A 26,711-nucleotide genomic window follows, 5' to 3' on the forward strand; every position below is an offset into this window, starting at 1 on the left:
ACAGCTGGGGGAGAGGGTGACAGTCCAATAGAGGTGTGCAAAATATGAGCAAGCCAGGGCTGAACTGATATTACCCTTGCTGGTACCTTTCCCGGGAATATCAGAGGCTCACTATGTCAGGTTCCTATTGGAAGACTGGACAAACGCTAGAACATTAGCAGTGGCAAAGTTTTCATCGGTGGTTGCAAGAACCAGTGATCCCTATATTCTGAACAAAATGCATGTTTAACCTGGAGGTAGGCTGTATGAATTGTGTATTGCTTTGTAACGATTTGTTGGGTCTCTGGACCGTAATAAAGATTGATGATGATGATGAAATACAATTAAGAAGAAGTAAATTAATAGTGAAACACTGTTGCTGCATGTAGGTTTTATTTTATTTGTTTTTTTATCTTATATTTTGGAAATGTACATCCAGTTGTTTTTTTCCTTTAAATTTTTTTGGGGCCCCCAAGAGAGTGGGGCCCTAAGCTATAGCTTGTTTAGCTTATACGTAAATCTGGCATTGATCTGTCCTGAATCTTTCAACATTCAGCTTCATTGGATGTGCACAAGTTCGAACATTCTGAGAGAGGGAGCAAAACTTTTCTGTGCCCATTTCCCCCGTGCCATGCATAAATATCATGTCACCTTTTGCTTCCCTTTTCTCTAAACTACAGAGTCCCAAACGCTGCAACCTTTCTTTGTATAGTCATGAAAAGACAGTGGGCCCTGGAACCACACATCTCAGGAAAAGCCCAAGAGGTGTGTCTTGCTGGCTGAGGCTGATGGGAGTTGCAACTGAACAATATCCAGAGAGCTACAGGTTCTGCAGTCCTGCTTCAAAATTTTCCACTATACTACTGAGATGAAGGACAATACATCATGCTTCATTTGAAATATGTATGTGTTCTTATTGAATACAGTTTTCCCCCTCATAACATTTGCACATTTTTCTCTGAAAATAAAGGTACACCCAAGTTTTGTAGGAGGTTAAGGAACAGCTGATTGCCAAAGAATTGATGCTTTTGAATTATGGTGCTAGAGGAGACTCTTGAGAGTCCCATGGACTGCAAGAAGATCAAACCTATCCATTCTGAAGGAAATCAGCCCTGAGTGCTCACTGGAAGGACAGATCCTGAAGCTGAGGCTCCAATACTTTGGCCACCTCTAGAGAAGAGAAGACTCCCTGGGAAAGACCTTGATGTTGGGAAAGATGGAGGGCACAAGGAGAAGGGGACGACAGAGGACAAGATGGTTGGATAGTGTTCTCGAAGATACAAACATGAGTCTGACCAAACTGCGGGAGGCAGCGGAAGACAGGAGTGCCTGGCGTGCTCTTGTCCATGGGGTCACAAAGAGTCGGACACGACTAAACAACAACAACAACAAGGAACAGTTGGGAACTTTGGGTGGCAGAAGATGAACTTGTGTACACGAAGGTGGAATCTCTCTGTTTTCTTTTTCCAAGGCCACTGTGGAAGGGAACCTTCAGATCCCTGCAGAGACAGTGAACCGCCAGGCCGGGTAAAGTATTTAATGGTTCTGAATTTATTTGCATCAATAAATACATGACAAGGTAACAGTCAAATAAATACTCATTAGCACTCATTACTTCACTTTAATTATGAGAGCTGGGTGTAGGCAATCATTTCCTGCTAAGGCAGCATTAAATGAATTTTATTATTATTAAATGAAATGCTTTTCAGCTCCAAGCTAGGTGGGGCTCAGAGCAAGGAGGCACATGGCAGGATTAGACCAGAGACCTGCATGCAGAATGGAAACTAGGTATGGGCAAATCTATCGCTTTCATTTTCTCTGTTTCTCATTTTTTTCCATTCTTAAATTCCGTTCTCCATCATTCAATATCAGTTTGCTGTTTGTTTTGAAGTCCTCATGAAAATAATGGGTATTTTAGCACAATGTTCTCCTAACCTACACATTTTTTTCTAAGGAATTATCTCTAATATGCACATCTTTGCAATAATAATAATAATAATAATAATAATAATAATAATAATAATAATAATAATAATAATATCATAATGCAATGCATTCTGTATACTCCCCACCACCACTAACATATGCATTTTTATGTGCACTTTAATATGTGCATTTTTTAAAAAAAACACATTACTTGGCTGAAGAACCAACCACCTTGCAAAATTCAGAGAAGCACACATTTCAAAGGATGTTTCCATTTTGGTTCACATCTTTCTCAGAAGGTGCAAATTAGGTACACTCACCTTTAAATGGACAATGATGAGTGGTCAGAGGGAGAAGAGGAGATGTTGGGTAACAGGGTTTAGTGAGCTGGGAGAGTCTGCGGCAGAAAGAAGTCCAGAATCAGAGTCAGAAGCTGAAGCTGGCAAATGGGAGGAGGGAGGCCAAGAGGCAAAGATGAGTCAGGCTGGGGAAGAGCTGTGACCAGCTCCCCTCCTCCCTGACTTCCAGAACCAGGAGAGGGCTGACATGGGTGGAGCAGTGACAGGCTGCATGGAGGTGCAGTCTCCAATTACTTGGGGGGAAAACCCTGGAGAGGAGTGGACTTATACAGCTGTGGGGAGGCGGGGACTTTCAGTCTCGGCAACTGATTCCTAAGGTAATACCTACTGGGGGTGAGCTGCTGTGCTCATTAGGCCCTGACACACTGCCAAGTCTGTGAAGGTCATGTTTTTGCTAACGAAGAGTAAATTCCAACCTGAATGATGTGATTTACTGCCTGCTTACTCTTTCATGGATGTGGGTGGCGCTGTGGGTTAAACCACAGAACCTAGGGCTTGCCGATCAGAAGGTCGGCAGTTCGAATCCCTGCAATGGGGTGAGCTCCCGTTGCTTGGTCCCTGCTCCTGCCAATCTAGCAGTTTGAAAGCACGTCAAAGTGCAAGTAGATAAATAGGTACCACTCCAGCAGGAAGGTAAACGGCATTTCCATGCGCTGCTCTGGTTCGCAAGAAGCGGCTTAGTCATGCTGGCCACATGACCCGGAAGCTGTACTCTGGCTCCCTCGGCCAATAAAGCGAGATGCGCGCCACAGCCCCAGAGTCTGCCACGACTGGACCTAATGGTCAGGGGTCCCTTTACCTTTACTCTTTGATAGCTAGAATCCTCTATGCATCCAGCTGTAGATGTAGGCAGGAGCCTGGTCCAGGCTTTCAGTGACTGTGTTGGTGGAAAAACCCGCTTCCATGATGCTGCAGCCCAGCCTTTGCCAACATGGCACCCTCCTTATGTTTTTAACTATGACACCCACTAGCTCTGGCCAGCCCCCTTTGGAATATTTTTCAGAAACTGTGACTCAGGTAGGTTGGCATTAAAATCCTAACCAAATCAAATCACTCTCTGCCTCCCTCCTGGAGCGGCTGCATGTGCCTCAAAGCTAGGGTTGCCATATTCTGAAGAGCAAAAAGAGGACACTATGGCGCCATGACGGCCATTCAAAGCAAATAAATGCAATTTGTCTCAAATTTTACCCCTGAAAAAAAGGATGTGTCCTGGAAAAGGGAGGACACATGGCAACCCTACTCAAACCTGCAGACCAGGATAATGCTGCCTGGCTAGAAGTTGGATGTGCTCCTGGGGCTGCTTGCATGCAGGCCAAGATGAGCCCCAGCCCTTTGCCCTGGAGCCAGCTAAGAGCACTCTCAATCTGATCCGAGAGCATCTGAAGCTGCAGTCACCGATGCCCAGGAGATTTGATGGCATTTTCTTGGAAGCAAATGCCAGCGCTCCTCGACACTGACTGTTAACAAGGCGTGTGCACCAGACTGTGCTGGTCGTTCCTCATTACCATGCGCTCTCTCTCCCTCCCTCCCTCTCTCTCTCTCTCTCCTCCCTCCTCCCTTCCCGCTTCCTCCAAAGGCAAAGCTAGATGCTGTACTCATCTCCACGGAGGGATGAGAGTCCATAGGCCAGGTGCAGCAGCAGAGGTCCCCTGCTTGGCATAATAGCACTCAGCACATTTGTGATGCTGAGGGTGAACGAGGGAGGGAGGCAGGCTCGGCTGCCCAACTGTCAGCTGCCTCCCGAGCAAGAGCAATTGTTAAAATTGCAAGATAAGAGCAGGGAGGGAGCAATTAAGACGGATGCCTGGCGCTCGCAAAGGACTCGTTCTCCAGCTGTACAATGCCCTGAACAAAAGGAGAAGGAGCCTGTTGCAAGCATCTCACGGGCAAAGTTGCGCTCAGGAGTTCAGCAGCAGCAAGACAGCACCCAGGCCTTCTCCAAGGTTCCTGCCCGTGGCCAGCCAGGGGAGTTGTAAGACATGGGCTGTACAGGGCAGACAGGGGAGAATCCTTTGTTCCTGCATGATGAGTTTACAAGCAATGCCACACACCCTCGCCACCAATGGCCCCAACAGACCATCCACAAAAGAGCATCCCCACTACCTGAAGGAGTCTCAAAGCGGCTAACATTCTCCTTTCCCTTCCTCCCCCACAACAAACATTCTGTGAGGTGAGTGGGGCTCAGAGACTTCAGAGAAGTGTGACTAGCGCAAGGTCACCCAGCAGCAGCATGTGGAGGAGCGGGGAAGCGAACCCGGTTCACCAGATTACAAATCCACCGCTCTTAACCACTACACCACACTGGAGACACACACCACCGGATTTACCCCCCAAAATGGAGCTGCCACTACGGTCAAGACCGCACCACCACGTTGACATGATTCCTTAATTGCAGGGGGTTGGACGAGATGAGTCCATTCCAACTCTATGATTCTATATGCCCACACGCTGTCCAGTCTCACTTTCCCCAAAGCAGAAATTGAAGGAACAGGGCAAGAAATAGCCCATGAGTCTCATACTCTTCCTTCCGCTTGGCACTCAAGGTTCACGCAGCACCACTGGTCAGGCCCTGGACTGACAAATGGCAAGGAGTGGGCAACGCCATCCAGACTCATCCCATGAACAAGAATAGCAGGATCTGAACTGACTTCCATAGCAAAGGGATCACAGGATTTAGGACGAGTCCCTTGGGCTTGCCTGTGGCCAGATGAAAAATACAGCATATGTCTATCTACACATGTATCAGAAGGAAGTCATAGAATCCACACTGTTATTAATTTATTTTATTATTTCATTACATTTGTATGCCGCCTTTTCCTCTGAGCTCAAAGTATGCTCACAACAGCCTTGCCAGGGAGGTTATGCTGAGAGAAAGTGACTGCCTCAAGGTGAGCTTCATGGCTGGGTGGGGATCCGAACCCTGGTCTCCAAGGTCATATTCCAGCACTCTGTTACAACACACTGGCTCTCACATGATTGATGCAGACTGTGTCATTCTAAGCTTCAGGTAACAGATACCATTTGCAAATGTTTGCCCCAGTAGTAGCAGCAGCAGAATATTATTATTTAATTTACAGTAAATAATTTACTTACTCTTTTTAAAGTTACTTGCATACATCAATTGCTATAAGAAGTGAAAGGAAGCATAATGGAGGCGTCAAATCCAGACATAAATCTGTATTTCCTACAGTATGAGACTCTGTAGGCTGACTATGTTATTGGTCCAGTCAAACTTTTTGGGGTGTGGGGGTTAAATATTTTTCAAAATTTTTAAATTACAAAAGTCCAATATAATCTATATTATATCAATACCAAATTGCAATACCAATTCAAATACAAATCAATCACATAGCCAATTATAAAATTTACATGGCCCCCCACTTGCTATACTTCAAGATCTACAGATTCCCTTTAATTCTGCCTCCAAACTATTGCTCAATTCAAATACAATCCACTCTTGATAAAATCCCTTATACCACAGCTACCAGTCAAACTTATTTTTGAGTAGCTGGGAGGTATTATAATGCCTCCCTGTCCAGCTATGAATAATTCTTCTTCTTCTTCTTCTTCTTCTTCTTCTTCTTCTTCTTCTTCTTCTTCTTCTTCTTCTTCTTCTTCTTCTTCTTCTTCTTTGCAAGAAATGCAGAGAGGAAAAATCTGGACAAGGTTACTCCCAACTTGCAAGGTTTTCAGCTTGCAGCAAATCTTTCATGTAAGGAAGTGTTCAGAACGGCACCATCTGCAATAGGAAGTGGTATAATCCATTCTGCAACCTTTGCTGTCTCCTCCTGCTGCATGAGCTGATCGGCCCGTTCATGCCAGTGAATGAGGCGTTAAGAATGCTGAGGTGACAGAATAGACTGTGCCACTGCAGATGATGGGTGGGGGCTGGGATACCACTTTTAAACACTCCCCTGTGTTTAAACCAACAAAAACCAGCAACAGTCCGTTGCATATGGAAAACAGGCCAGAGCCTCACACAGTAGCCAGACTACCTCTCCACCCCCCTACCTGCAACATCCTTTTCCAGTTAGATCCCCCTTGTACTCCTCCTGACTTCATCCCTTCGTCTTCTCAGTCTCCTAGCCCTTATTAATCCTGATGGATTCAAATGTGTTTTTAATAGGTATTCATGATGTCCATCGCATCCCATTATTTCATGTCTTCCCAACATGTTCCTTTAGCAGGCTTTCTGCCTCCTTTGCTTTCCATTCTGTAGCTGGAGCATCGCATGGTCATCAGGAACAGGTGTGACAGGAGCACTTGCAAAGTGCTATCCTCCCTCCCCCCTCCGCAAGCACCCTAAGGTGCTCTCTCCCTGGTAGAACCACACAGGAACCAGAGGCAGTGGCTGCAGTCTAAAGACAGTGCCTGAATGCCGCCCGCCAATTTTGACATTCTCACAGTGTCCTGAGGCAGTTCTGAGGAATTGTGGAGATGTCAAAATGGTGGATCTCCAATCACCCAAAGCTGCTGCTTGGAAAAGTTAACTGGATTGTCTCACTGCTTTGTTGTATGCCACCCTGGGCTCCTTTGAGAGGAAAAGTGGGATAGAAATAATCAGTGCTATTTTTCTAGAAAAGAGGAGCCAGGACTCACCTTGTTCTCTTATTGCAGCAATGGCGCCCACCTGAGAGGTGCTGGAACTGAGTTCTGGTGAATTCTGGCTGGAAAAAAGCCCTGGAAATAACAGCAGCAGCAGCAGCAGCAGCAGCAGCAGCAACAACAACAACAACAATAATAAGTTAAGAGCCAGTAGACTCTCCTAGGCACAGGACATTGGCCATAACATTATGTTTGCTGACTGGGAATGGTTGTGGAACACCGGTATTAAATTCACGGCATATAATGCCTTAAAGGAAAACATTATGAAAATGATTTACAGGTGGTACATGACCCCAGTCAAGCTGGCAAAAATCTACCATTTGCCTGATAATAAGTGTTGGAAATGTAAAGAAACTGAAGGTACTTTCTATCACCTTTGGTGGACGTGCCCGAAGATTAAGGCTTTCTGGGAAATGATATATAATGAAATGAAAAAGGTACTTAAATGTACTTTCCCTAAGAAACCAGAGGCCTTTCTCTTGGGCATTGTCGGCCAATTGGTGTCAAAGAAGGACAGAACTTTCTTTATGTATGCTACAACAGCAGCAAGAATACTCATCGCAAAGTATTGGAAGACACAAGACTTACCCACCCTGGAAGAATGGCAGATGAAAGTGATGGACTATATGACATTAGCCGAGATGACTGGCAGAATCCACGACCAGGGAAAGGAGACGGCGGAAGAAGAATGGAAGAAATTTAAAATCTATCTTAAGGACTATTATAAACTTGCTGAATGTTAGAATGTCGAGGTTTTGAGTAAGAAAGGGTTACAGCGATATAAGATTAGACTGAAGGAAAGATTAAGAGGACAGAGGACTGACAGAAATATTTAGAGTTGCTAAAAACTTTTGGACATTGGGATGCAGAAAGGGGAGGTATGGGGGAGTCTGAGAAACATGGTTTATGAAAAAAAGGTTATGAAACTATACGTGTTTGTATGTCTTTTTATATGTTTGTATTGTTTTAAAATTTTTTTTGTAAAACCAATAAAAAATTTTTATATATAAAAAAAGTAGACTCTCCTAGGCTACCAGGCCATTGGCAACTGCTGAATTATGTCAGGTGTTTCTAAGGACCTCAAATCTCCTTGCTGAAGAGTTGGAAGGTAAGGAAAGGTTATTTGCTTTCTAAGGGTCCCTGAACTCTGATAAGGAGAAGAAAAAGAGTTTGGATTTGATATCCCACTTTATCACTACCCTAAGGAGTCTCAAAGCAGCTAACATTCTCCTTTCCTTTCCCTTCCTCCCTCACAACAAACACTCTGTGAGGTGAGTGAGGCTGAGAGACTTCAGAGAAGTGTGACTGGCCCAAGGTCACCCAGCAGCTGCATGTGGAGGAGTGGGGAAGCGAACCCGGTTCACCAGATTACGATTCTACCCCTCTTAACCAATACACCACACTGGCTCTCAGTGTAATGCCTTTTGCTTGACTGGGTGGATGTAAAGAGAGAGGGGTGGCCTACTGTTCAAAGGTAAATTTTACACTCATTGCTCCACCCATTTTTGTTTCCGACCCCACCAACCACGGACATGTGGCCTAGAAGGGACATTTGCCTAGAAGGGAATGTGGTCCCCTGGCTGAACAAGTCTCCACACCCTTGTACTTAAGAAAAGTGAGCAGGTTGTGAGAAGCCCAAGGTCAGCTTATGATATCTGAAGGGATTTGAACTGAGCTCTTACCTGACTGTACTCTGACCAGCTGTGGGGAGAGCAGCACCCCTATGTTGAGAGGCGAGGGAAAAGGAAGAAGGAATTTACAGTTCGCTATCAGGGCAGCCATAACTCTGCCATTGAATCTGGCCAGACAGGAGGGCTTGCTCATCCCCTTGCCTTCCCCTTGCAGTTTTCAGAATCTGACAACTGGCAAAGTGTGAAAAGTTCAGAATCGCTGCTCGGGAGATGTAAGTGTCTACGAAACAAAGTGTCGTCAGGGCGCCGGCGAGTACCTGGCGTGTGCCTCGGCCAATCTCACTTGCAGCCTGAAAAGGTCACCTTTCAGTGGGGATGCAGCCACCTTGTACCCCTGAGGTGGGCGACTGAAATCTCACTCCTCCTAATGAGGTGACCTTCGCGTTGGGGAATGTATTAACTTCTCCTGGAGGAGAGACAATAGGCCGCAGCTAGCAGATGTCTCATTCCACCTGGATTCAGGGCTGTGCGAGGTGTCGGGCACGCGATACGAGATAATTTCAAGGAAGCCCTTTAGATCTGCCCTTGTTTTAGCATTTGCAAAATAGTAAAGCAGAATGTTAATAAACACACATGAGCATCAGAATTGCCATAAGAAGATCACAATCGAGGCTTTTATTATTGTTATTATTATTGGTATTATTTCAATGTCTTAGTGAGGCGACTAATAAGGAGTCTCCGGGAGACTTGCAAATTTTTAAAAGCTTAAAGCATGAATAACAATAGAAAAAAGAACAATGAATTGCAGCAAAAGTCATACAATAACGTATAAAACAAGCCCGATAAAACAGCAGCAAAAACATGGGGTGGTTTGAAGGACCTGCATGAAGCAGTGAATCTGGTGATGCAATTTAGGAGGAATGACTTATGAGCAAAGTTTGGCTGCAATATGCGCTCCCAGACCCTTAACACTGAAGCAGAGGCACGAAAAGTCTTCCCCCCATTTTAGCCACCTGTTAGCCCTTTAGGATAGACCAGGCTATTAGAAAATGACTAAATGAAAGTTGTTTTGAGTGATCCATGGCTGATTTGAACCCAGGCCTTCCCACCGCTGCCTCTGACACACTCTGGAAGGGAACTCTATAAAGCAACAGTAGCAAATGGGATGCCCTCCAGATGCATTTGAATGGCATCCCCCACCATCCCAGTGGCCCTGTTGGTTGGAGCTGATGGGAGCTGATGTCCAGCATGCATTGAATACCCCTGGCATAAAGCAAGGGTGCATTGTGTGAACAACTCTGATTGCCATTTTAAATAAGTAAATAAATAAATAATAATAATAATTTATTATTATTTATACCCCGCCCATCTGTCTGGGTTTCCCCAGCCACTCTGGGCGGCTTCCAGCCAAATACTAAAAACACAATACAGCATCAAACATTAAAAACTTCCCTAATAAGAATACAAGGAGAGCCTGCTGGATCAGGCCAATGGCCCACCTAGGCCAGTGTGCTGTTCGCACAACCTGCGCGAAGTTTGCAATCAGGATTCATGCACAGGAGCACTCTCCCCTCCTTCATTTACCAGCAGCTGAAATTCAGCAGCATAGGCATCATGACTAGTAGCATTCAGTTGCCATCTCCTCCATGAATTGGTCTAATGCTCATTTAAAGTCATCCACGTTGGTGGCCATCACTGCCTCCTGTGGCAGTGAGTTCCGTAGTTTAACTATGCACTGCATGAAGAAGTGCTTTCTTCTATCTGTCCTGAATCTTCCAACATTCAGCTTCATTTCTATGTGTTATGAAAGAGGGAGCAAAGATTTTCTCTGTTCGTTTTCTCTATGCAGTGCATACTCTTTTATGAGCTTCCATTGTGTCACCTCTTCCCTTTTGAATTTGAGGAATGGAGAGAGAAGGATCTGGTGGCAACTTTCTCAAAAGTGTCACTTCACAATGTCCTGTCATTTGCCCTGTGACAGCTCCCAACTGAACGGGACTGAGGTTGCTAAAAGGTATGAAGACTAGGGATGGAAGAATCCGTCAGTTTCATACCTCACATTTTCCCAGTCTTAAATTTTCTCTGCACTTTTCATAAAAAGATTCGTCAGCATTTTAGTGCCAATTTCTTCCAATAAACACATTTTAATGCAGTTTTGACTAATGTACACATTTTTGAAAGCAATGTTGCCCAGCATAATACATTTTGTGTGGTTTTTTTCACTGATAGTATGCATTGTTATGCACACTTTCCCTTAATATTTACATTTTTAAAAACTTTGGTTGGTTGGCAAACTGCATTGCAAAATTCAGGTAAGTGCAAATTTTGAAGGCTGCCTGTGTTTCAGTCAAAGTTCCATCTTTAGACGTGTACTGAATTGAATTTTACCTCCATCCCTAATGAAGACTTGTTTCAGAGAAATGCAGTTATGAGTGACTAAGGTGTACTCCTTTGGGTGATGATGTATATGAAAGGAGGAGAGAGAGAATGAGAGACCACAGCAGTCGCTGCATCAAATGGTACCTTATTTAATCTTCTGGATAAAAAGGAATAATGAAAGCAGATCCTTAAGATGAATTGCCTTCATCTAGCCATGTGGCGTTTGATCATTGCTGATGTTTTACAAGGAGGTGTATGCTTGAATTACCAGTAAAAGAGGTGAAAGAGTTGAAGATTGCAGAAGGTTTCTCCCTTGGCGACCTGGATTTTCCATTCAAAGTTCTTAAAAAATAAAAAAGTGTATTGTGCTGCTGGCTCTAACATGTGGGTAGTTTGCAAAATCAAGCTATGGAGGAGGTCCTCAAGCCTGTACTATAATAACCAGTAATTTCTCCACTGTGGCTGCTCTCAACTCCATCCTCTTCCCTTCTAGTGTCACAATCACCAAAAAAGTCCTTTTATACCCTCCAACAGTTCCTACGTACCAAGAAACAGTCTTCTTTCCTGGGGATCGGAATCCTATTTCACTTTATTTATTTATTTGCAGCATTGATATCCTGCCCTTTAGCCATAGCTGTCAACCGTCCATTATTTGGCGGGAAAGTCCCTTATCCCAGTGCTGTGTACCGCTGCTGTCTCTTATTGATGATGTCCCTTAAATTTCCCGGGTTTCAAAGGAAGCAGCTCCTCTCCCTCCCTCCCTGCCGGCCGGGGAGGAGGGAGGCTCCAACTGTGTTGCTTGGCTGCGTTGCTCACCCAGTAAGGAGTCTAAGAACTACTGGGGGGGTGGAGCTTGCATGCCTTGTGGCCATAAAATCGGCTGCGTTGCCTGGGGACTCGCCTTTGCTCAGCGCTTCCCAGTGGAGAGGTGATGGTGGTTTTCCTTGCTGCATCCCCTTTGCTGGGTTGCTGCGCTGTGGGACCCACCACTTGAGGCTTCATTTGGCTGCTGGCTGGGCTTTCTGCCTTTGGCTTGGAGGGGCTCAGAAGTTGAGCATACCTGTGCCCTGAAAATCCCTTATTTTGGCTGCTGATCCCTTATTTTCAAGGCTGCTGGTCCCTTATTTTCAAATCTGTAAGTTGACAGCTATGCCTTTAGCCCAAATGGCTCTCAGAGCGCATTCCAAATATCAGCACTAAGACGGTCCCCACACTCAGGCTCCTAGGGTAAATGCAAGACACATGAGGAAAAAGGAACGAGAGGGGTGAGGAACAAGGAAGCTTTAGTACAAGTCCTTCAACTTTCAGTACCAATAATGCAATTATATACCATATTTTTCCGTGTATAAGATGCCCCCATGTATAAGACAGCCCCTATTTTTTTAAACCCAAAATTAAGAAAATAATTTTGTTTAGCTTTTTTTTTGGGGGGGGGGTAGGGGAGGTCACTTCTGCCAATCGCTCACCCACCTGCCTGCCACTGCCACTCGCTTGCCACAGACACTGCTGATTGCACACCTCACCACAGCTGCCAATTGTCTGCCTGCTCGCCGCCACCAACAGCCCACCCGCCCACTTGCCGCAGCTACCAATCACCTGCCCAATTGCCGCAGCCGCAGCCAATCGCCAGCAGGCTTGCCACAGCTACCAATCACCCGCCCAATCGCCGCTGCCAATCTCTGGCTTGCTGCTGCCATTAACCTCACGTCCCCCCTCTGCATTCATTATCCGTGTATAAGTGAACACCCAATTTTTGCATGTTTTTTAATCGCAAAAAGCATCGTCTTATACATGGAAAAATACGGTAGGTTCTGTTTGTCTCGTCCTTGATTCGGACCCCCCCCCATGGAAGCACTCCCTCCCATTTCAGATCTAGTAGCAGAGCAGGTGACAATGTCCAGGCCAGGGGGACAATGCTACTCCTGCAATAATAATAATAATAATAATAATAATAATAATAATAATAATAATAATAATAATAATAATAATAATAAATTATTTATACCCCGCCCATCTTGCTGGGTTTCCCCAGCCACTCTGGGTGGCATTCAACAGAATATTAAAATACAATAATCTATTAAACATTAAAAGCTTCCCTAAACAGGGCCATGGGGGTCTTCTGCCAGCATTTTTCCCCTCTGTGTGTGTCTTCTTCTTCTTCTTTTTAGTCTAGGATCCACTACTCTCCTTCTACTGAACCAAAAAACAGACACGGTGATGCCATTGTTTATCTGTGAGTTGGTTGATTGGATATCTATCCTGCCTTTTGATCTGAAAGCATCCTCAAGTCAGGGTTCCTAAAACGATGTGATTCAATTATTTGGCTCGGCTTGGAGACCAGCTGCCACTTGGCTCATTTTCTCTCCCTCCACTGCCATCTTTCAGCTGCTATTTCACCTGGCAGCAACTGAGGGACAAGTGGGACAGCAGGGTCCTTTCCATTGGCTCAGCTGGGAGAGCACCTGCCATTTGGCTTCTCCTCCTCTTGAACTGATTCCATTGAAGCTGGCTATGATAGGGTTATTCCACGTCTTCCCCTCCAGTCCCCTTCTCCTTTCATGTCGTTTCTTTCAGAGTGCAAGACCGTGGTCATGTTTTCAATTGGAGTGTTGTGTTTGGTACATTTCAGACTGATAAAAAAAACAAGCAGCAACATATCACCTCTTCCCCCTAGGACTGTAGATCTTTGAGGAAGATGCCAGGGAGAACAGCTAGACCTCAAGAGGAGCTGCTGAGCAATGGCAGTCACAATCTGTTTAATAACATGCCCTGTTTCAGAAGTGCATGACAAACTATTGTTTTCAATCAGTTCCTGCAACTGTTCCTATAGCTGTGGTTCAATGTGCTGCAATAAGCATGTGGATGGTGAGAGTGAAGGGGGAAGTTCTTCTCTGGCTTGGATATTAATCCATGCTAGAGAAAACTATGATAAGAGAGAATTAAAAAGATGGGAAGCAGTCTTAGACAGAGTCAGTATTGCAGATATCATTATTGCCCAGCAGGAAGCAACTAGATGCATAAAAATTTACTCCTTTTGGAATAAAACATTGTACAGGCCCATAAATTTGATTCAAAGCTTTACTTTCAGAACTTTCTTCAAAACAGAACAACAAACAGTAAATGATACACACAAACAATTCCATAAGATCATGTGCATGTTCAGCACAGGCTCAGCACAAAACAACAACTTTAAACAAAACTCTGTCTCTCTCCAATTCCAGCCTCCATTGCAGCCGAAGGTTGTGTGCTCCTGGAGTGAGCCATTTACACATCCTCCTCCCATGGAGCCCAGGGAATGAAAGACCAAAGGCAACTGCCTTCAAAATGGTGATTTGCAATTCAATGCCTCTCATGTGAACTAAGGTTAAACATCTCTTCGGAGCTAGCAGAGAACAATAATAGTTAATTATCAGCCCATCAAGGTGCTTAGCCAGCTCTTCTTTAGCTTCAGTGGAATCTTCCAACTAAATCCTTTCAGCAATACACTAGGCATTCTCCATTTCAGTGTGAATTAAACCATTATACTTAATGGTCAGGCCACTGAGTCATCTACTTCCTTGACTGGCAATGGTTCTCCAGGGTTTCAGACAAGAGTCTTGTGATGTGAACCCAGTAGTTTTTGCATTCTAAGTGCATCTTCCACCAGGGTTCTTCAGTGAGGCTAGTGCTACGAGCTCCAAATCTTTTTCTTGAAACCCAGATATGGCAAGCTTTGCCAGCAGTGCAACATTTTAGATTTAGAAGGGATCCCAGCATTGTCTGACTTGTCCAGGAGCAGATATGGGCTTCTTAAAAAATCATGGATCATTTCCCACTTTTTCTTCCAGCCCCAGAGATGAAATGAAGGTTTTCAACTCCCTGAGCCCTGTCCTCTGCCGCCTGCATTTCCTCACAGATATAGCAAAGCGCCATCCATTTCTAGAACCCGATTAGCATTTCCATTGTTGCATGACTCTCTGAAAGAAGTAGCAGCTAAACGAGCCAGTCAGATCGTGCTAATTTGCATGTTAATGAAGCCCATAGAGCACAGCCCATAGAACACAGAGAGGCTGGCAGAGGGGAACTGGTACGGATGGATCTATACAATGCAGCCTGCCTATGTATTAGGGGAGGGAGGGGGGAAAGGGCACATTCTTCAGACATACAGATTGCTAAATAGACAGACGGACAGATGGCTTACCGAGGCAGGATAGTGGATAGAAGAAGCTCTACTTTTCTGCAGAGAAATGTAGGCAGGAAAGGCAGAAAGGAGCAAAGATTGGAATGCTCAGAAATGAGAACCTTTTGCCATTTTAAAATGCAGCCTGAATGTGACTTTCATCCACAGGCCCCGGCTCAGTCATACAGGGCCTTTGCATGCAGAAGGTTCAATCCCCTGTGTCTCCAGGTAGGACTGAGAACGACTCTCCGGCCTGAAATCCTGGAAATCTTCTGCTACTCAGTGCAGGCAGGACTGAGCTAGATGAACCAATGGCCTAGTAAAGGTAAAGGGACCCCTGACCATTAGGTCCAGTTGTGGCCGACTCTGGGGTTGCAGCGCTCATTTCGCTTTATTGGCTGAGGGAGCTGGTGTACAGCTTCCGGGTCATGTGGCCAGCATGACTAAGCCGCTTCAGGCGAACCAGAGCAGCGCCCGGAAACGCCATTGACCTTCCCACCGGAGTGGTACCTATTTATCTACTTGCACTTTGACATGCTTTTGAACTGCTAGGTTGGCAGGAGCAGAGACCGAGCAACGGGAGCTCACCCTGTCACGGGGATTCGAACCGCCAACCTTCTGATCAGCAAGCCCAAGAGGCTCAGTGGTTTAACCCACAGCGCCACCCACATCCCACGAACCAATGGCCTAGCAAGGTATAAAGCAGTTTCACCTGCTTCCTGGGGCAGATGAGAGTTGAAATTTCCACAAAATTGTCCCCCTGCCAATGGGGGAGGGGATTTAAAGAGACCCTTTGTGGACTGCTCTGGTTTAAACAGGAAAAAAGCAAGTGTCTTGGTTCATATTAGGGCTGCCAGGTCAGGAGCATCCCAAATCCTGAGATGTCAGGGTCCAAACATGACAGCAAGAGAGGCCTTTAGTGAGGCTATTGGGGTGGGCCCTGGAGATGGAAGTTAATTGGGAGAGGGAGACAAAGGTCAGAACTGCCCCCCTCCCAGTGACTGTGCTAGAATTTGTAGCCAGCTCCTTCCAGGCTGAAGTTTGCAAGCTGAATGCAGTTTTGTTATTATTTTTACTTATGTATTAAAGGCACTCTTGCCCCCTAGGAGTGTCAAGCTCTCCTCCTGTCACCCAAAAGGGGCCAGGCAAACCTGGAGACTTCAGGCCAGACCCTAATTTATATGTGTATTTTCAACATTAATGTTTACTTGTTGCTAAGAACCCAGCCTCAGCATCAAGGTGAGGCCTTGCAAATCCCTCCCTGTTTATGTAGGCAGAGTTTGCATGTAGCATGTGGAACTCCTGCTGAGATCAATAGGAGAGCATGGGAAAACAATGATCTGATAGAGAGCAATCGCCCTGCACCACAATGCAGGCATTTAGCTCAGAGGATTCCTCCATGGCCTGCTTTGAAGGGCTCCTCCTCTCCTTTTCGTTTTGACGAGTTGCACAAAAGGTTTCCCTGTGAGCTCTTTGGTGACACTCTGCATCTTTCTGCATATGTCCCAGGATAGAACAAAAAGATTGGAGAAGAGTGTGTGTGTGTGTGTGTGTGTGTGTGTGTGAGAGAGAGAGAGAGAGAGAGAGAGAGAGGAGGGCAGGAATGGGCCACTCCTCACACGCACACACAACACAGGCCACCTCTGTTATGCATAAAGTATTTCACCTCCTTATGCTCTGGGCATTATAGCTAAAGTCATGCATGTGTCATTTGAGCAGCAGAGATGGTGCTTCATTGGTACCAATGGTGGCTAAAAATGGAGGGTGCAAGTTTCCAAGCCACATATCCACAAGTACTAGTGTTATGAGAGAGGGAGCAAAATTTTTCTCTATCCATTTTCTCCATGCCGCACAATAGTTTTTTCAATTAAAAAAATCCTATATGCTTGACCTATATTATTTGCAATAGCAAAGTCAGGACTGGGTGTGTGTGTAGTTCACATGAGATGGTAAGTTCTTCAAAAGACCACATACTAAACGATGTTTTTTGAAATTAGTTCTGTGACAAAAGCAATATTTAAGATTGCCAGTAATGCTTAAAAAAAGAAAAAGGGAAAGGAAGGAAAAAGTGGTTGCCGATATTGAGTAACAGATGGAAATGCACCCACTTGAAAATAGATTTGAATGTATTATAATTTACTAATAATTACTAAGCCACAGTCATAGAAGCAGTTGGAATGGAGAAATTTGCCTCGCAGGTGTGAGCAAATCTACATGATGCTCTTGAGCCACTGCCAAGACCAGGTTGTTTTTACGGATAAGAGAAGAATTCAGTCCACTTTTCACAGTGGATTGGAACACAGTTCCCAGATGAATTATGTTGTTCTCTACATTTTGCAATGCATTTTTTTGTGCATGAAAAAATTTACCTGTATTATATGCAAAAGAAAATGTACTCAAAATGCATATTTTGTGAGAAGTGTGTATTTTACATAAAAAGTATGCACAGAATGCTTATAATGGCGTGGGAAGAAACAATGGGGTGGAACAGCATGGAACAGCACCCCTGAGGATGGAATGGACCTATAATCAAATGGCGGTTGGGCATTTTATTGTTGTGGATCTATAGACCCATTGCATGAAAAAAGTCTTCACGCAACACATAGTGTGTGAGTTATAGATTTTCAGCATTGGTTGCCAATTTGCTCCCAAGCCCAATTCAAGGTGCTCATTGAGCTTGATATCTCCTGTATGGTATAGGAACTCTGGCCTGGAATTTCTTGGAAAAGAAACCACCAATTATCCCTTATGAGCATGCATGAAGCTGCCTTATATTGGGTCAGATTATTTGTCCATTTAGACCGGTACTGTCTACTCTAACTGGCAGCAGCTCTCCAAGGTTTCAGGCTGAGGTCTTTCTCAGTATGTGCCAGTTGGTCTTATTAACTGGAGATATCAGTGATTTACCTGGGATAATCTGTAAGCAAAGAATGTGCTCTGTCACCGAGCTACGCTTCCTCCTGCTTGTGACAGTCCACATATTCTCATAATAACCTGTATGTAAGTAAATCTCTGGTGGTGACAGCCAGACTGACAGAGTGAGGTTTTGAGCTAGTGGGACGGCGAGGTCTGATCATTTCCCACTAAAAATAAACAAAGAAATAAACAAGCAAACAATATTTGAGCCCTGTCACTGATGCCTAATGGTCTTTTCTAATGATTTCAGTTAAAATCAATCAATCAATCAATCAATCAATCAATCAATCAATACTGGGGGTGAGAGGCTGGGCAGTGTTTCTTCTAGTCCCGCTGCAGCCCAGAAATAAAAAGATCCATTTGCCATGCATTAGCTTTTGGCACTCTCGGTGCTTCACACTATAGAATATCATAAAGCAATGACCTGAAAATGGGCATTTTTTGTTATTATCCCTGTGCCATGGAATGCCCTTCCCACTGCCATATGTGAAAATGCAACCATACGTTCCTTCAGACATATTGTAAAAGATATACCCTTTTGCCCAGTCTTTCCCTGAGACATAAGACTGGACCCTGTTTTTATTTGTGTTTATATCTTGAGACATGCAGGTCTCACTACCCAAACACAATGTGTTCTCAAGAAATCATTTGTTAGGCGAGTGTTCACATAACGAGTTGACAGTCGCCATTGATTCCTATGGAAAAAATTCTAATGCGTTCCTGACCACAGAATTTTGACCCCCAAATGATGAAAAAAACTCAGGAAAGCCCTTTGAAACCTTGCAAAGGGTAAACAAAGAAGGAAAAATATGCTCTTTTTTTTGTCTAATCTTCCCTGACCCACCCACCATGGTTTCTTCCTCTTCCCCCTCCCACCATGGTTTCTGGCAAAATGGCTGCTGTTAACCAGCAAACTACAAAAAAGTAAAGCTGGTTTAAGTCTGCTTATTTGTTTACAGTACTACACACTGTTTGGATATCTGAATCTGCCATGTGTATAGTGAGGTTTGGGTACTAATTCCTCATGTTTGGATAAGTGAATTTTCATAGAAGAAGCATTTGGATAGTGAAACCCATGTGTATATGCTTAGCATAGTCTTTCTTTGTTTTTATGCAGTATTTTTGTTTTCATTATATTGTTTGTTGTTAAGAGTTTATTAAAAAAAAATATATGTTGCTGTGATTTGCTGGGGTGAGGAGTCGGCAAGGGTGATATCCTGTGCCCCTTCCAAATCTGTGATCCTGTAAAAGGTAAGGTTAAGAACCCCTGGACATCTAAGTCCAGTTGAATTTGACTATGGGGTGTGCCGCTCATCTCGCTTTCAGGTTGAGGTAGCCGGAGTTTGTCCACAGACAGCTCTCTGGGTCATGTAGCCAGCATGACTAAACCGCTTCTGGTGCAACGGAACACTGTGACAGAAGCCAGAGCACATGGAAATGCCATTTACCTTCCCACCGAAGTGGTACCTATTTATTGTCTCTCTCTGTGTGTGTATCTGCATGGTAAAATGTATAAGAGCAAGCTTGCCAAGGTGGGATGTGGGTGGCTCTGTGGGTTAAACCACAGAGCCTAGGACTTGCTGATCAGAAGGTCGGCGGTTCGAATCCCCGCAACGGGGTGAGCTCCCGTTGCTCGGTCCCAGCTTCTGCCCATCTAGCAGTTCGAAAGCACGTCACAGTGCAAGTAGATAAATAGGTATCGCTCCGGTGGGAAGGTAAACAGTGTTTCCGTGCGCTGCTCTGGTTCGCCAGAAGAGGCCACATGACCCGGAAGCTGTACACCGGTTCCCTCAGCCAATAAAGCGAGATGAGCGCCACAACCCCAGAGTCGGCCACGACTGGACCTAATGGTCAGGGGTCCCTTTACCTTTAAGCTTGCCAAAGCATTTTCTTTGTCAAAGGAATGACATTGGCTAGCTCGTTAGGCACCATGATTAGTATAACCAAAGAAGTTGCTCTGTACCACAGAATAAATGGACGGGCCTTTCCACCCACTTCATCAAGCTGTTATGTGGGAGAACCAGTGCATTTTCCCCTAAAAAATAAAATAAAAAATGGTTAGGGGGTACTCTCATTTTCCTACTCATATTGAAATACTGCCCCTCAATGAGGCCAAACATAGATTCACTAAACGTTTAGGGGTATGAGTCCCCCCAGAAAAAAGTACTGGGGAGAACAATAGCCATGTGTGTACCATATATGTTTCTCCTATGAGGACCAATGGAGGCCAGCATATCAGTCCAAGCCAAAAACCATGTCAGGGAAAAGGCTTAAGCCCTCCTGCTTTCTAGTGTTGCCATTCTAATCAAAACCAGAGCCTCTGCAGCTGCTTTTAATTAAAAATAGAAAGAGCCTCCTGCATCTCATGGCCCGAAGGGTGAAATGACATGCTGTCTTGGCAGATGCAGTCGCCAGTCTCCTGAGATGATGCTTCCAGGAGAGAATCAGTGGCCAAGGGGGATTTACCTCCAGTGTCTAGCTGATTCTCTTCCCTGTGACCAAATGCCACCCCCCAGTCATTTCCCCACCTGCCAGTCTTACTCCCTGCTTCAGAGACTCACTTTGCAGGGTCATGTGCAGGGAGAACTGACCGGGAGGAAAGGGTTAAGTACCTGGCTGCTGATCCACCCCTGCAATTCTCTTCAAGCCCCTGCAGTTGCCCAGTGATGGAATTGCAACTTTGGGAGCTCCAGGTATTTCCACCCTAAGTAGACCGTGGATACGTTACTGTCTGTCAGCCTTTGCTACCTCGTGGTATTGCTGCTAAGACAGGAGAAGAGCCGTAGCACACTTGATATGCTGAATAGTGCTTTTGAAATGACAAATAATGCCAATAAAGCTGACAGCCCTGGGCAAAGAATTTCTCCTCGGTTGTTTTGTGTGCGAATATACTTCTCAAAGCAGGTACATGCCCCTAGATACAAGCCAGGGGCTGCTGGATGAGTTAGGAGTTCAGAAGCTCTCTAGGTATGTAGGAAGCTGCCTTCTACAGACCACTGGCCCACCCAGCTCAGTATTATCCACAGGGACTACAAACTGCTATCCAGTGGTTCAAATAGGGTTTTCCTCTTCCCTCCCAGTCCTTTCCCCCTTGTGTGTCGTGTTTTATAAGATTGTAAGCCTGTAGGCAGATACTGTCTTATTTTAATCGACTGTATGAAAGCTGCTCTGGGAGCATTTTTGGTAGAAGAGCAGGGTACAAATGCTCCAAATAGATAAGTAAATAAATAAACAAGAATCTCTTCCCCAGACCTACTAGGGATGCTGGGGATCGAACCTTTTGCTTTCTGCATGCAGAAACATTGCTCCTACCACTGAGCCACAGCTGATTCAAAAGTTCTTCATCAAAGCCTTTATCTAAACTGGTCTGTATCCAGTATTGTTATGAATTTGTGGGGGGAGGGCAGATCCCTCAAAATTCTCAATAAATCAGTAAATTGTAGAATTTAGCTAATATTTGGAGCATTAAGGGAAGTTGAGTGGTGCAGTCTAAAAATACGGGCTGAGCCAGTTGTCTTGTTCAGGAGATTGGCTGACAGAGGTGGCATCAAAGAACAAAGACAGGTGATGACATGGTCATTACCCTAACAAAAGATGAGACATTTGGCGTCAGACAAGAACAAGGGTGGAGTTTCTCCCCCAGCTATGTGTTAGCTAGCGAAAGACAATGGCTGAATTGGGAGGTGGAAGTTGCCAGGGTTACAGGGGGTGTGGTGTCACCACAGGAAAAAAGATGCTAGTTTTACATTAAGCGTAAATTGTGTTTGGAGCAAGAGTTTTTGGGAAGAAGGGAATAATGTTATCATTTAGACCCTGCCTATCTGGCTGAGTTTCCCCAGCCACTCTGGGTAGCTTACAAAATATATAAAACGTAATGAAGCATCAAACATAAAAAACTTCCCGATACAGGGCTGTCTTCTAAAAGTTGTATTGTTCTTTATCTCCTTGATATCTGAAGGGAGGGCATTCCAAAGGGAGGGTGCCACTACCGAGAAGTCCCTCTGCCTGGTTCTCTATAACTTTGCTTCTCGCAGTGAGGGAACCAGCAGAAGACCCTTGGAAGAGGACCTCAGGGTCTGGGCTGAGTGATGGAGGTGGACTGGGGAACATGGCTGGCTTCTGCTCTGGACTCAAATTTGCTGAAGCTATGAGGGGGAGCAACAAGAAACACTCTTGGGGTGTAATGTTCTGCACTCCTTCCACCGGTGCAAATATGTGTAGATAAGCCATATGTCTACTGTCTCCACCATGCCTCATTCCAAAGAACCACAAACTCTGGCTAAGGGCAGAAGTCTGTGGTCTCTTGTTACCACTTGGCAGATATTGGTGTGTCCAGTATATTTAGTCCTGGAACATTTCAGATTTAGAAAGGCATTCAGTCTTGTCTGTTGTAAAGAAGCAAGTTGCCTTTTCCCTCTTACTGTCACTTTTTAAAGAGCTTACTGTTGTAGAAAGCTAGTTAGCTAGCTAGCTAGCTAGATAAACCAACAAAACAACAAACCTAGAGAAACTGAAATAGACAGATAGACCCATCCCTAAACACAGGCATTATGGTTATACATCGTTTTTAAAAGAAAACAGATCATGCATGACCAAAGGCGCTGATCTAGAAAGTTACATCAGGGATGGGCAACCTGTAGCCTGTGGGTGGTCCTGCACCTAATTTGATGCAGGTGTGGCCACCTGGGAGAGGGAGGGGGAGGGATGGAGAGACAGAGAGGGAGAAAGAGAGAATGAAATAGAGAAAGAAAGAGAGATGCTATGGGGGAAATGGGGGCAAGTCCAAAACCACAGGAGCAACGAGAGCAGGAGTGACATGAGAAAACCTGTGCAAGGGATCAGTTCAGTTCTCTGGCAATGCCCATTGTGATGGGAGGGAGAGAAAGAAAAGAGAGAATGCAGAAAGAAAGCAAGGCAAATGCACCACCAATGTGTTTCTCTGGCCCCGCCCACAATTGGCTTCAGCCCCACCCGCTACCAGCATCCAGCCCGTGACAGGTTGCCCAAGAGGGATTGACAGCTCCTCTTCCTGAAGGTTACATAGTGTATTAGCCCAGCCAGCCCTGATATGTGTTGATACCCCTCCCACTTCCTCCTGGCCTGCTCCTCTGCACTGGCACGTTGATGGGCTTCCTAGTCTGCTTTCCAAGCCACTGTCACAGCCAACACATGGACGAGCAAAGCAGGCCATCAGAGGGAAGGGTTAAGTGAGCTTCGGAGGCTCTGACATTTTGCTAATGTGCTGTGTTAATTGATTCGCTCATTTCCATTTGTTCCTGTTAAAGAGAGACAGATGAGCGTGATCCTGCCGTGCAGTGCCTTGGCAAGGAGCACCGCCACTGAGTACAGATGTGCTCCTGACTCATTTATTAGCATCAGGTCTCCAGCCTGCTGACAAGGGACCGAGTGCAGCCGGATTCCAGAGGAAGAGAGCGGTCTGAGCATCCTCAGCGCTCAACGCAGGGCATTCTTCTTCTCCCTTCCACCAAAAGCTCACTCAAGGGAGGGCTTGAGTACTTGGCAAAGGCATTGGCGGGGGGCAGGGAATGGACGGGAGCCCCCAATGAACCGATACAGAAAGAGGCGATGGCAGAGATGCAGACAGCAAAAGAGAGCTCAGGCTTAGAATATGCGAGTGTCAAATCACCCATGTCCTTTTCAACAAGGTTTTGGGGGTGTATCTCTCTCTCTCTCTCTCTCTCTCTCTCTCTCTCTCTCTCTCTCTCTCTCTCTCTCTCTCTCTCTCTCCTTAGCAGAATGCATTAATTTCAGAGTGAATTAAAAATGGCACCAAAGGGGCTGTCCAGGAATGAAATTGACAAGTGCCACTCAAAAGAGATTTTGAGTAGGAGATGACCAGGCTAGGAGCAGTTCTTGGGAGGCTGTTGCACCCACATAACTCAAAGGAACAAATTACATGCTGAAAGGAACATAGGAACAAATTACACGGTACATGCTCTGGTTATCTCCCACTTGGACTACTGCAATGCGCTCTACATGGGGCTACCTTTGAAGGTGACTCAGAAACTACAACTAATCCAGAATGTGGCAGCTAGACTGGTGACTGGGAGCAGCTGCCAGGACCATATAACACTGGTCCTAAAGGATCTCCATTGGCTCCCAGTATGTTTCCGAGCACAATTCAAAGTGTTGGTACTGATCTTTAAAGCCCTAAATGGCCTCAGCCCAGTATACCTGAAGGAGCGTCTCCATCCCCATCAGTCAGCCTGGACACTGAAGTCCAGCTCCGAGGGCCTTCTGGCAGTTCCTTCACTGTGAGAAATTAAGTGACAGGGAACCAGGCAGAGGGCCTTCTCGGGGGTAGCACCCTCCCTGTGAAATACCCCCCCCCCTTCAGATGTCAAGGAGATAAAGAACTACACAATTTTAGAAGACCTCTGAAGGCAGCCCTATACTGGGAAATTTTTAGCATTTGACATTTCATTATGTTTTTATATTCTGCTGGAAGCTGTCCAGAGTGACTGGGGAAACCCAGACAGGTAGGTGGGGTATAAATAATAAATTTATGATTGTTATAAAATGACGGTGCTGATGATGACGTATTCAAAGGGGGAGGGTCCTCATCTGAGCAGGTTTTTTCTTTGTCCTGGAGCTTTCCCTGGGAAAACCCAATTGTCATTTGCTCTGATTCAATGGTAAAATATAGGCTTTCCCTGGGGAATTGCTGGGACAAAAAAAGAGAGAAATGCTCAGACAATGACCTGGAAAGCCCAGACCTGTGCTTGGAAATGTGGCACAAAAAGAAATGTGGATGAACTCTAACTTAAACTCTGAAGAGACCCCTTGAAATTAATGGGCCTGTTAGTCATGCCCACTGGTTTCAATGGGTCTACTCAGAGTAAGACCAGCATTGGCTACAACCCATGTTTTATTATCATTATTAGCAGCCCTCTAATAATGATAATAAAACATAGGTTGTAGCCAATGCTGGTCTTACTCTGAGTAGACCCATTGAAACCAGTGGGCATGACTGACAGCCCGGGGGAGGTTACTTTTCCTCCTCCAGCAACTCACAGAATGAACAAAAGCTTGTTTGTATTTTGAGGTCACAGCACTTTGCTGTTACAAAGGCTCCACAAAAGCTGCAATCCGCACACGTTTAAATAGTAAGTCCTTTTAAGGCCAGCAGATTTATTTCTAAGTACAAGGGGCTGCCTCCCCCTGCTGAACCACCACTCCTACCCACCAACCTCCTAGCCAATCCCACTCCCTTTACACCTCAATCAACTCCCCCAGTCCCTTCACAGCTCCTTCAACATCCCATACACTCATATAGTTGGCAGCAGCAGCAGGATCTTGGAAATGGGGTGAGTTGTGAGTTGATGGGGACAGGGAGTTTGGGGGTGAACTGTGGGTGGCAGAAATAATGGCAAAGTTTGTTAGTGGATCCCAATGGCATATCCCCAAATCCTGACAACTATATCTGTATCATCTAGATCTATTGACCCCTGCCTTCATTTATTGATTTCTGTATTTCCACACCCCACTTTACTGCCAAGATTGGCTGCCAAAGAGGCTTTTATTTAAAATAAAATAAATAAAATTGCTTACAATTTTACTGCATAATTAGGGATACAGATCACCGTCTGTAGATTCATAGAGCTGTTCTGCCCAACACCCTTCTCAATCCAAGAAATCTGTGTGTTGAACATCCACAACAGATGGGTGTCCACCTTCTCCTTGAAGACCTTCAAGGACTTTGGTGTTTCTATATGGGAATCTGTATGGCCCTCCTTTCTACTTGCTGGCAATTGAGGGCACAGTCCAGGTTCCTCCCATCACAGAGCAGGGTTGATTAACCATTGACCACTCTTGCTGGGGCAGATGGGAGTTGTGATTGTTGTTATTATTTTGTCACATTTTAAACCCAAGTGTCTCCAAGGCTGTGTACACACCAAGTGTTTGTTAGACTGTGTACACACCAAACCCTGGTGCCCTCAGGTGCAGGAGAGCAACAATGGAATGAGATTCTACTACCAATCTGGTCTGCTTTTGTCCGCGTAACATGCGGTGGAGGGCGCCATCTTGTCCTTCACCCCAGGCAGTGAAATATCTTGGAGCGGCCCTTTTGGTGGTTGAGGAAGAGAAATGATTTGGGAATCTCAGCCTCCAGTGGGGCAGGGTAGGTATAGGCAACATTTGTGAGGCTGGGGGGCAAAGGAATAATAATGGAAGCAGTGGAGACAAGCTGGTGCCCATTGGGACTGTTAGGATGAAAGGCAAAGGGGCCAACAGCAGATGGAGCTGGAGGCAATTAATTCTACTTTTCATAGGATCCTAGAATCCTAGAATTGTAGAATTGGAAGGGACTCCCCAAAGTCATCTACTCCAACCGCCTGCAATGCAGGAATCACAACTTAAGAATCACTGACAGAGGTAGTCCATTCCACTGCTGAACAAGCCTTACCATCAGAAAATTCTTCCTAATGTTCTGATGTCCTTTCTTGTCATTTGAATCCATTGGTTCAGGTCCTGCTTTCTGGAACAGCAGACAACAAGCTTGCTCCATCTTCTATGTGACAGCCCTTCAGATATTTGAAGATGGCTATTGGATCTCCGTCTTCTCTTCTCCAGGTTAAACATTGCCAACTCCCTCAACTGTTCCTCCTAAGGTTTGGTTCCCAGACCCTTGATCATTTCGGTCGCCCTTCCTTCTCTGCACACATTCCAGCTTGCCAACATCCGTTTTAAACTGTGGTGCCCAGAACTGTATACACAGGATTCCAGCTGGGGTCT

The sequence above is a fragment of the Podarcis bocagei genome, assembly GCF_964188305.1.
Source record: "Podarcis bocagei genome assembly, chromosome: 7".
Lineage (NCBI taxonomy): Eukaryota > Metazoa > Chordata > Lepidosauria > Squamata > Lacertidae > Podarcis > Podarcis bocagei.